Raw genomic sequence first — 10,484 nt, forward strand, 5'->3', positions numbered from 1 at the left:
GTAATTATTTATTTTCAGTATAAAGCTTGTATTATGTTTTGAAATGAACTATGTATGTTGTAATAAACATTTCTTGCTACAACTGTTCACTGTCCAAAACAGAATTCAACTTCTGGGGAATGAATATTGAATAGTAGGCTTAAAATCATACAAAAAATAATAATAATAATAATAATAATAATAATAATAATAATTATTATTATTATTATTATTATTATTATTCAAAATAGTGAAAGCAATAATTAAAATGTGTAATTAAGTTTTTTTATTCAATATTCCTTTTAAATGTGTACACAATTTATTGATTGATTCAATTTGAAAATTGTGACTAATTCTAATTATACTGAAGAGAATATTATGCTCCATTTATGTATTTATACAACTATGCTTAAGCAGCATAACTTTCACTCAGCTTTAGTGTCATGTCAAAGGGCAACGTTCTCCAAGTTGACTAACAGCTGTAAAACATCCAGCGGTTGAGCAGGACCAGGACCTTGGCTGCAAGTCTACAGGTCTACAGGTCTGCAGGTCTACAGGTCTGCAGGTCTACAGGTCTACAGGTCTACAGGTCTGCAGGTCTGCAGGTCTACAGGTCTGCAGGTCTGCAGGTCTACAGGTCTACAGGTCTGCAGGTCTGCAGGTCTACAGGTCTGCAGGTCTACAGGTCTACAGGTCTGCAGGTCTGCAGGTCTACAGGTCTACAGGTCTACAGGTCTGCAGGTCTGCAGGTCTACAGGTCTACAGGTCTACAGGTCTACAGGTCTGCAGGTCTGCAGGCTCTACGGCTCACAGCCAACTGAAGTCGCTTTCTCCAGCACTTCCACTGAAATGTTATTGTCCGGGCCCTCTGCCCTCCTCAATCAGACATGCGTGATTTATCGCCTGGGCCGCTGGGCCTGACAGCAAAACACAATGACACACACACACACACACACACACACACACAATCAGAAGCAGATGAATCTCATTTGAAAGACTACAGCTGCGTATAATTGGCTATGCAAGGGCAAAATAGAGCTATATTCCTAAAAAAAAAAAAAAAAAAATAATGCCTAAAAATAATTTACGGCTGTGGATGCAGTGCTGCTTAAATGATTCAAAAACAGAGCTAGAGAGGGAGAGTGAAGGAGGGGAGAGAGGAGAAGAGGAGAGGAGAGGAGAGGCGGAAGGGTGCTGGGCCTTGCCTTGAAATGGAGAGCCTGACTGGAATACTAATGCATCTGAATTTATGCATCTCCTCAGTCTGCAGCCCTGAGAGGGGGGTGGGGGAGACAGAGAGAGAGAGAGAGAGAGAGGGAGGGAGGGAGAAGGGTGTGAGGGTGGAGGTGAAAGGGGACGGTTATGTAGAAGAAGAGAAAAGTAAAACCATGGCTGATTGATTCCATCCATCTATTTTAGTTCAAAATAATCCCTGATTTCTAGAGGGGGGTGGGGGAGAGAAAATGCCCCTAGATGGAAGGAGAGCAAGCAGCCGAGCAAACAGGCAAAGCAAAGCGAGCCAAGGTTCAGAGCAGCACTGCTGCAGTATCCTTGAGCCTCTCCCCCCCCCCACACCTCATACTGCTTCAGTGTGGAGTCAGGATGCTTTCCCAGCCTTCCAAATATGTCTCTAAAGAGTAACTGACACCGCCACATAAATAAGTTACTAGTGAAAAAATGATTGACTTGGGAAAATGTGTAAAGACAGTGAGACAAACATGCAGGTGAAAGATATATTTCAGCAGAGGCATCAAATGATGAAGAAAAAAAAAAAAAAAAAAAGAATGAAAAACTTCAGGTAATTATTTCTCCAAAAATGCTTGAGGTTGGGAGACTGGGCTCTGCACCAGCCAATAATTGACCCTCTGAATCAGATCGTGAGTGAGAGCGGACTGATCATCAGACAGGACAGCAACAAACAGAAGCAGCATGGTGACTTGTGTACCGCAGTAGCAGTTTGGTTGTTTGCTGTCGGGGGGGGGGAGGGGTGGAGGGGCGTGGGGGGGTGGATAATGGGACCGGCTGACTCACACCTTTTTCATATAATTGTATCTCATCTCAAACCTTCTGTTCTCTTTGACTTCACTCGGTATCCTCTTTCAAAGACTTTGGTTGGAAGATAAAAGTCAAAAGTGTAAAAAACAAAACAAAATTTCTTCTAAAATAAATTGTTTTCCAAAGATTTTAGTGATAGTGTTATTTTTGCCAAGCTTTTCAAAAACCCAAACTGTCTGAAGGTCAATAAAGTGAATAAAACACATTAGGATTAAAGAGGCGTAACTGTAAAGCAGGGTGGCACACATTTACTGAGAAAGCAGGCTAAAGTTTGTGAGGCCCTGATGCAGTGTTTGCAGTAAAAGCAGTATGTAGGAGGTGAAAGAGAGGACATTCAACAGCACATTCATCTTTAATTGGACAGGGGGAAAGCAGAGGGCTGCCTACAGAGATCGCAGACTCCCACATGAGAGGATTGCTACATGGGAATAATGAATATCTGCTGCTAGTCGGCCACATGGTTGTCTGACTTTTGGACTAAAATCATCGACTCGACATCAGTCCTTTATTTTCCACAAGTCTCACTTCCACCATGTTATAATTGTATTTTCACACCTCTTCTGTCAGGCCACAAAGGTCTGGTTCTTGTCTTCATGCTGGTTGCTCTGTTGTCTCCTAACTTATCCATGTCCCAAAGCAGTGGTGCCCAACCTTTTTGGCATGTGACCCCTTCAAACAAAGCAATGTCTACTTGTGACCGTCATAGCCAGCTGCGTATTGTATGTCCACAAGTTGTGATGAGTTTAATCAAAGATAGTTGTAAGAGCCAATTAGTGCCCTCGGTATAAATAGGGATCAATCTTTTGGGTGCAACCCGGAAGCACATACAGTTTTTGACCACACACACACCAACACCACAACACCACAACACTACAACACCACAACATTACAACACCACAACACCACAACACTACAACACCACAACATTACAACACCACAACACTACAACACCACAACACTACAACACCACAACATTACAACACCACAACATTACAACACCACAACACTACACAGGCATACATACAAGCAGTGATTTGCCTGGAAACCCAACTAAGATCTCATGAAAATAAATGGGACCAAAGGTTTTAACTGCTAATATGACTTGGACTTTCATTAATCAAAAAGGTAAAAAGTGCGTCAATTACTTTACCCGTGGAACAGCACCTCAGGGGCTTAAAGCTTGGGCTCTACAATAGTTCCCCCCACCCCATTGTTTTCTTTGAATCATTTTTTTGGCCTTAAACACGAATTATCATATCCTGTCCCGAGCCCGAGGTCTTAAGGCATGTTCTACTTTACACTTAAGTCTTTAAATGGAAAAACAAAATATACAATAAAACATTTACAAATGACTGAAATTACAAGAAAAAACTAAACTAACTAAAAAACAATTATAATATATTAATAATTAATTAATTAAATAGTTATGTATTTTATATGTGAAATGTATTGTATTCATTTTTCATAAAAAAAGGCTATTTTAAGTTCTAATTTTACACTGGAATTATTGCTCATCCATCACTGAGATGGGTGGCATATTTTTAAGTAACAGTAGTATCATCACTTGGGCATGACAAATATTCTGTGAGAATTCCCAAAATGACCAAATATCTTCTTACGGCAACCAACAACCTGTATAGAAAAGGTCATTTAAAAAACACAAAGTTCCAATACCTCCATAAGTCAATAGACTAGAGTAGTAGAGTGTTTCAGTGTGGAATAAAACCAATGACAGAAGTGGATCAGGCCCACAGACCTCTACTGTTGCTAACACATAACGGCAGAAGTATACAGGACGTCCTGTTAAAGAATACCAACTCTGGAAAAGTAGGTCCTGACTTTAGAGCATTACCAGAGCTAAACCTTCAAATAGTGACAGTCACTGGTTAAGAGATTGTTGTTTCAGCCTGAGAGAATAAGTGAGGTTTCAATTTGCTTTGGAACTATAACTTTTATGTATTTTCACACCACGAACAGAATGTTTTGAGCTGTATAAACACATTGTTTGGCAATGCTTTTTGCTCTTGTTGCAGGGATCATCTACACGCAGATCCATCACATTTTCAGTGTATTTGTGCTCACAGTTGCACACTTGGCAATTCAAGCAGTCATGCTACTGCAGGGCACTGACACGACTTCAAAGTGAACATAACCAAACTTGATAACTGATCACTGGAGGGCAGAAAACCTCTGCAGGTAACACCAGTGTATTCGAGGACACAATCAGTTGCAGGTAACTGTAACTGATAGCAGAGGAGAGAAGAAAGCAGAGAGGATGAGGAGGAGGGGAGGGGAGAGGGTGTCGAAGAAGAAAAGAAAGACGAAAGAACCTGCAATATGACTAATCGCATAACCTAAAATCAATTTCACATCCTCGGTTCTGGTATCCTCTGACAGGTCGGGGCAGCTACAGTTTGGAGGGTGGGGGTGGGGCGGTGTGAGATATACAATACATCCAGCCAAGGGGATCCCAATATAAAAGTCTATAAGACTCATCATGAATAGAAACATTGAGCATACTTCTTTGTTGCTACTGGTAACATCTTCAATCCTCCTCACCTCTTAAGAGGCAGCGCAGGCTCTCAGAAACCTGGTATCTCCAATTCTTACATCCAGTCATTTATTAATTAATAATCAATGCCTGCTTGTCTACGCATAATCAGCTGCACACTGATAAAGATGCATATATCTAACAGTTGTGATGAGTTTAATCAAAGATAGTTTTTTCCTTGTTTGGTTGGAATCATTTTTGGGCATTAAAACACACAGAACGGTCCAGTAATTCACAAGAAAAATAGCAAAGAAAAGGGGAATTTGTTGTGTAGCGGGAATGTTTTTGATTTATTTTCATATCCTGTCCCGACCCCGAGGTTGGAAACCACTGTCTTAAGGCATATTCTACTTTACACTTGTTGTAAGTGAGTCTTTAAATGGAATTGAAAAAAAAAAACACCTAAAATAACTCAAAATAATATCAACTATATATTTAATATGTAAACAAATGAGAGTGAGATAGGTTATTTTCTTTTAAAATACATATATAACATTTTGGAATATATCTGGTAATATATCTGGTAATAATGTTGATGTTAATAATGTTCCCAAAATGACAAAATATTTTCTTAAGATCAGTGCAGGCTCACAGAAATCTGATATCTCCGATTCCTACATCCAGTCACTAGCAATTATTTGTAAAAAGAAGAAGAAGAAGAAGAAGAAGAAAAAAATGGTTTCGGTAGAACAGCTGCCTCTGTGATCTCATTGTTCTTCTCTGTTGAGGCTGTGGCATTCATGTCTTTGCAATTACTTTAACAATTAAAACCATATTAGGGTTGTGCAGTGTGATGGCTCCATTAAGGAACATAGGAACTCTGAGCGACATCCACACTTTGTTATTTTGAGGCTGACACTCCTGCAAACTTTGTTATGTGATGCTAAGTGCTCACACGTGGCTGCACACCTGCAGTTAGGAGGACGCAGTTTAAAAGCAACAGAAAAAGAAAGGGTGCATGCATGTATACACATTTACAAACACACACACACTCGCATGAACGAGTGCTATATGAGAGGAGAAAGGCCTGTTTATGACACAGAGAGTAAATCACTGTGTCTGATATCTTCATTTGAGACAGAGTGCTGATCACTGCTCGTCCTGCTTGTTCCACATTAGCTCATTATCGCACACGCTCACTCCATTAATTCTCTTGCTTTTATTAGCGGCAAGAGTGGATACACACGCACACATAAACACACAGTAGACTGATGACAAGCACTGCCTCTACCTCATCTGACAGCTAATGGCTTCATTAGGAGCAGCGTGTTAATTGGCTGACTTTGGGGAGACGCTCGTTAATGAGGATAAATAGATTCACACCTGAGCGGGGCGCTACCCAGGCACAGCAGCACTGTGGGAACTCTGGATGACGAGCAAATGTGGAGCGCATATAGCCTACATATGACTGCAGCACATTATATAAGGCAACGTGACAGACCTCTGTCCCGTTTTTCCTTCCTCCCAGCCTGAACACAGTTGTGTTTTCATTTGCCAGGCAGACTTATTAGCCGAGTGGTTGATTAGCACCAGGAGGCCAAAACAAAGAGCAGTATGTCAAAACAATTAGCCCCACTGTTTACCTCCCAGCTCCCAGGCTGACTACTAAATGCATCTAATCCAGAGAGAGGGAGAGAGAGAGAGAGAGGAGGGAGAGAGAGAGAGAGAGAGGACATGGAGTCAGCTCAGACAGTTGCAGAAAAAGGACAACAGCTGGTCCATAGGCCAATGTGTGTGTGTGTGTGTGTGTGTGTGTGTGTGTGTGTGTGTGTGTGTGTGTGTGTGTGTGTGTGTGTATTGATGGGAGCAGTTCTCGTGCCTCAATCCATCTGCTCTCCTGCCTAGATCTCCATCCTCTGCTGTCTGATCATGAAAACTCAGTGTCACACACACACACACACACACACACACACACACACACACACACACACACACATACACATACACTAGAGGAGCTCATATTCTCAGGGGAGCAGGGGGTTGGATAGACAAAATGGAAGCAGGCGAGACTGATAATTTACATAAGGGTAGGACACAGACCCACTGAGGGACGCTGCTGTGCGTTCAACAGCCATGGAACTTCTCATGCACTGCACAGTGTTACCACCTAGTGGTGGCTAATACGCTTTGCATGTCATTTAGGTTTCATTAGGAGAGAACACAAAGGGGAATAAAGCTGGGAGGGGGCTTACTACCCCTCTGATCTAACCATGAACATACTTTGGGTTTAAAGCTGCACTAATCAATGTTTTTGTATAAACAATTGTTAAAATGACTACACGTAATGTGAAAGTGCTCAATCTTGGAGAGAATTATCTCCAAACTGCAGTTCCCCTCAGCTCATGCTACGTGAGCACCAAATGACTGACAAAGTTAGCGACTAGCTGTTGAACTAAGTGTAGCATTTAGCAGCTAAAGAGCCAGATATTTCCCTCAGAGGTTGATGGAGACCAAAGTACCAAAGTAGAGCTAAAGGGAGTGAAGATCGGACTAACATTTGCCAGATATGGAGTTATATTAGTATCCAGATATGGAGTTATATTAGTATCTTTATTCAAGAGCGCATTCTTTCAATTTGAGAGCATTTTTCACTGATATTACGTTCAGATTTTGTAATAATTTCCCTCAAAACCTTGCTCTCACACTCAAATGGTCATGCTCGCGCTTGGATTTGCTCTGCTTGTGCTCAAACTTTGTGCTCGGACTCCGATATGTTGTTCTGTGGACAGATTTCCTGCTCTCAGCTTTGAACCTTCTCCTCGCACTCAGCCTGATTCTGCGCGCTTGCAAATCTGCTGCTCTCAGATCTCTCCTGCGCGCTTGGATTTTTCTGTGTTACAACACTATCAAAATTCCACAACCAATAGAATGCCAGGTGTAGTGTTGACCAATGAAATGATCCCTGCCCCGTTGAGGGTGCGTTCGTTTTATGTGAGAACATCCGCTATGCCCGGCTCCTATTTAACCATGGGTCTGTAACCCAAGTTTATTTAACCCCCCCGTCCATCGCTTTATTATTAGTATATGTCAATAATGTGCACAGACTGGTCGACGGTCTTTCACCTGCACCCATCAGGAAACGGGAGAAAGCTTTGAAGTGGGACATATCAAGTTACGTAGCTACACAACTATGAGGGTGAGTAACATAAATTAAGCACATAGCATATGGCGCTAGCCTAGCTTGATGTCTGTAAACAAATAGCTTTTCTTTAAATCAGTAGTTTAGCTAGCTAGATTGAACGACATATGACGGACAGTATGTGTGTATTTACAACTGGTATTTAATGACCCCACTTTGTAATTTGTCCTCGTTTGGTTAACCATGTTCCTGGGGATTTGGCTAATTTCAGACATGCTAACATACAGCCTAGCTTGATGTCCGTAAACAAATAGATTTTCTTCATAGTTTAGCTAGATTGAACAACATATGACCGACAGTATGTGTATTTTGAGCAGGAAATCTGTCCACAGAACAACATATCTGAGTCCGAGCACAAAGTTTGAGCACAAGCAGAGCAAATCCAAGCGTGAGCATGACCATTTGAGTGTGAGAGCAAGGTTTTGAGGGAAATTATTACAAAATCTGAACGTAATATCAGTGAAAAAATGCTCTCAAATTGAAAGAATGCGCTCTTGAATAAAGATACTAATATAACTCCTTACCAGAGGGCCAGAAACACAACTCCAAATGAATGCAAATGTTGCTCTGTATCTGCTGGCTGTGTAAATAGGCAACTGTTTGCTAACACATCCCCATATGACCTTTTGTAAAGGAATAATACATCAATAATGCGTTTACATCTTATTCTGCTTCCCCAAAGTGGACCAAAAATAATCAACTGATGTCGCTTTAATTTGCCATTATTTTATGCTATGTTTACACATGGCCGGCCATTTTAATTTCAACCTCTCCGTTTTCAAAAATAACATCGTGCACAGCTGTCAGTTTTCAGAAAAGTGTTCGTTTATATGTACCCGTGTATATATGCTGTCAATGCAGTCAAAAGCACGCCATACCTGTAGGTGGCGGTGTAACGAGAAGCTCAAGTCCACGTTAGCCAATCAGAATCCCGAAAATAGCAACAACAGCAACGAATCACTTCCTCTTTCTCTCTCTTGGCTGCCTAATCCAAGGGGGTAAGCTTCGCCAGAGCCGGTCTATGGAGAGCCTGTTCAGTCCCTATCTCACTCCCTATTAGCCCCATTGTACCAACCCGGAATTTTCCCGAGAGTGGAAGTTCTCCCTTTTTCAGAACTCAAACCTCCTATGGCGCCATTTTGATGCTACCTGGCCATCACCTTCCGTTAGCATTCCGCTGACTAGCATTCATTTTGGCGCCACTTGACAGTGAATAACTTTAGCTACATCTGAAGCATTTAAAGACTCTATTTGTCCGTTGTTTAGTTCTAAAGAAACACGACAATGTATAAAAGGCTCCATTACCTTGTACCTCACGTTATGGCTCAGTAGCAGACGTTTTTGTAAAAATAGGTTAACGATTGTGTCACATAGTAGAGGAATTACCGTATAGTACAGGATAAGCTTACATTAGCTGTTTAGGATTAATTACTAATGTTAACTAGCATGTTAGTGATCAATAATTAGCCTGTGCTTATGTTATCTCCTTACATATACCTACACTCTCCGTCTCTGTAAGATTGGGAATGATTGAGATTTCTCTTGTCACAGCTACCAGAAGACTTCACACTTTCAGACAGGTTGCTCACGTCACATTTACGTTGTCTCTGTCAGTTGGAGGCTGCTCAGTAAAGCAAGAGATCACCGGAAAAGTGCTTCTAATATCCTTCACTGGTCTCCGTCCAGAGCAACGGGGTCTATTGGTCCATTATATACTGTCTATGGCCTAATCCTCCGTTTGTCTCAGTTTACGTGCAAACAAAGATCTCAAAAATCTCCACTCTGGCCGGAGTTTTTAGAAAGACTCTGTTTCAGAGGCGAATTCTCCATTTGCGTGTAAACGAAGGGCACAAACGAAGGGAAATGTCTCCGTTTGTAAAAATAACCATGTACGTGTAAACAGGGTCTTAAAGCCCCTGAACACCCATACAGGTGCTTTCAGTTCATCTGTCTGATTAGACCCTGCTCAGGGTGAAGGTGGGCCAGAGCTTTGATGGGAAGTTATTAGGTCACAAATTAATTTGTACCAATAAGAATTATACAGCTGTCATTTGTCCCGCCCTACAGGTGCAATAGCACTAACAGGGGACTCAGGAAGATGTCAATCAATCAGTCTAACCACACCCACACAGTCCTGGGAAGAGGCCCAATCAGCCACATTAACGGAGAACACCTGTATGGGTGTTCAGGACCTTTAAAGGAGAAATCTGGTCGATTTCAACACGTAGCTCTGTTGGTTGTAAATTTGGAGAGCTGTCAGTAGCGAGAAAAACGAAAACAACCGGCGCTGCCTACACCGTGTTATCTCCTGCAAGCGTTAGCACCCAGGAGGCTGAAACCGGGCAAGTTTTAAACGTGCTTTTAGCCTCTTAACATGTTCAAAATGTCATTACAAGTGCCTACCCATGTGAAGTGACTCCTTCAGAGTGAACACAGTGAATCTGACTGCAGTAGATGTGAAAGAAACGAAAAAAAAAATCAAAGTTGTGCTAATTCAGCTCAGTTTAGTTCTGGTGTTTAGATGGCAGCAAGGGACCATCTACAAACTACAACACCAAAAAGAGATGCAAAAACTAAAATATTTATTAATTTAATAAAGTAGTGTCTCCAAACTTACCAAAATTATAATTTGTCTCCTGCTAGTTGTACTACAGCACTTACTTTAAAAAAATAAGCAAATGCTTATTTTGGAAAATATTTTTGTATCTATTTTCGGTGTTGTAGTTTGTAGATGGTCCCGAAGCACTTGCCGTCTCAACA

Source organism: Perca flavescens, chromosome 10, assembly GCF_004354835.1.
Source record: "Perca flavescens isolate YP-PL-M2 chromosome 10, PFLA_1.0, whole genome shotgun sequence".
Classification (NCBI taxonomy): domain Eukaryota; kingdom Metazoa; phylum Chordata; class Actinopteri; order Perciformes; family Percidae; genus Perca; species Perca flavescens.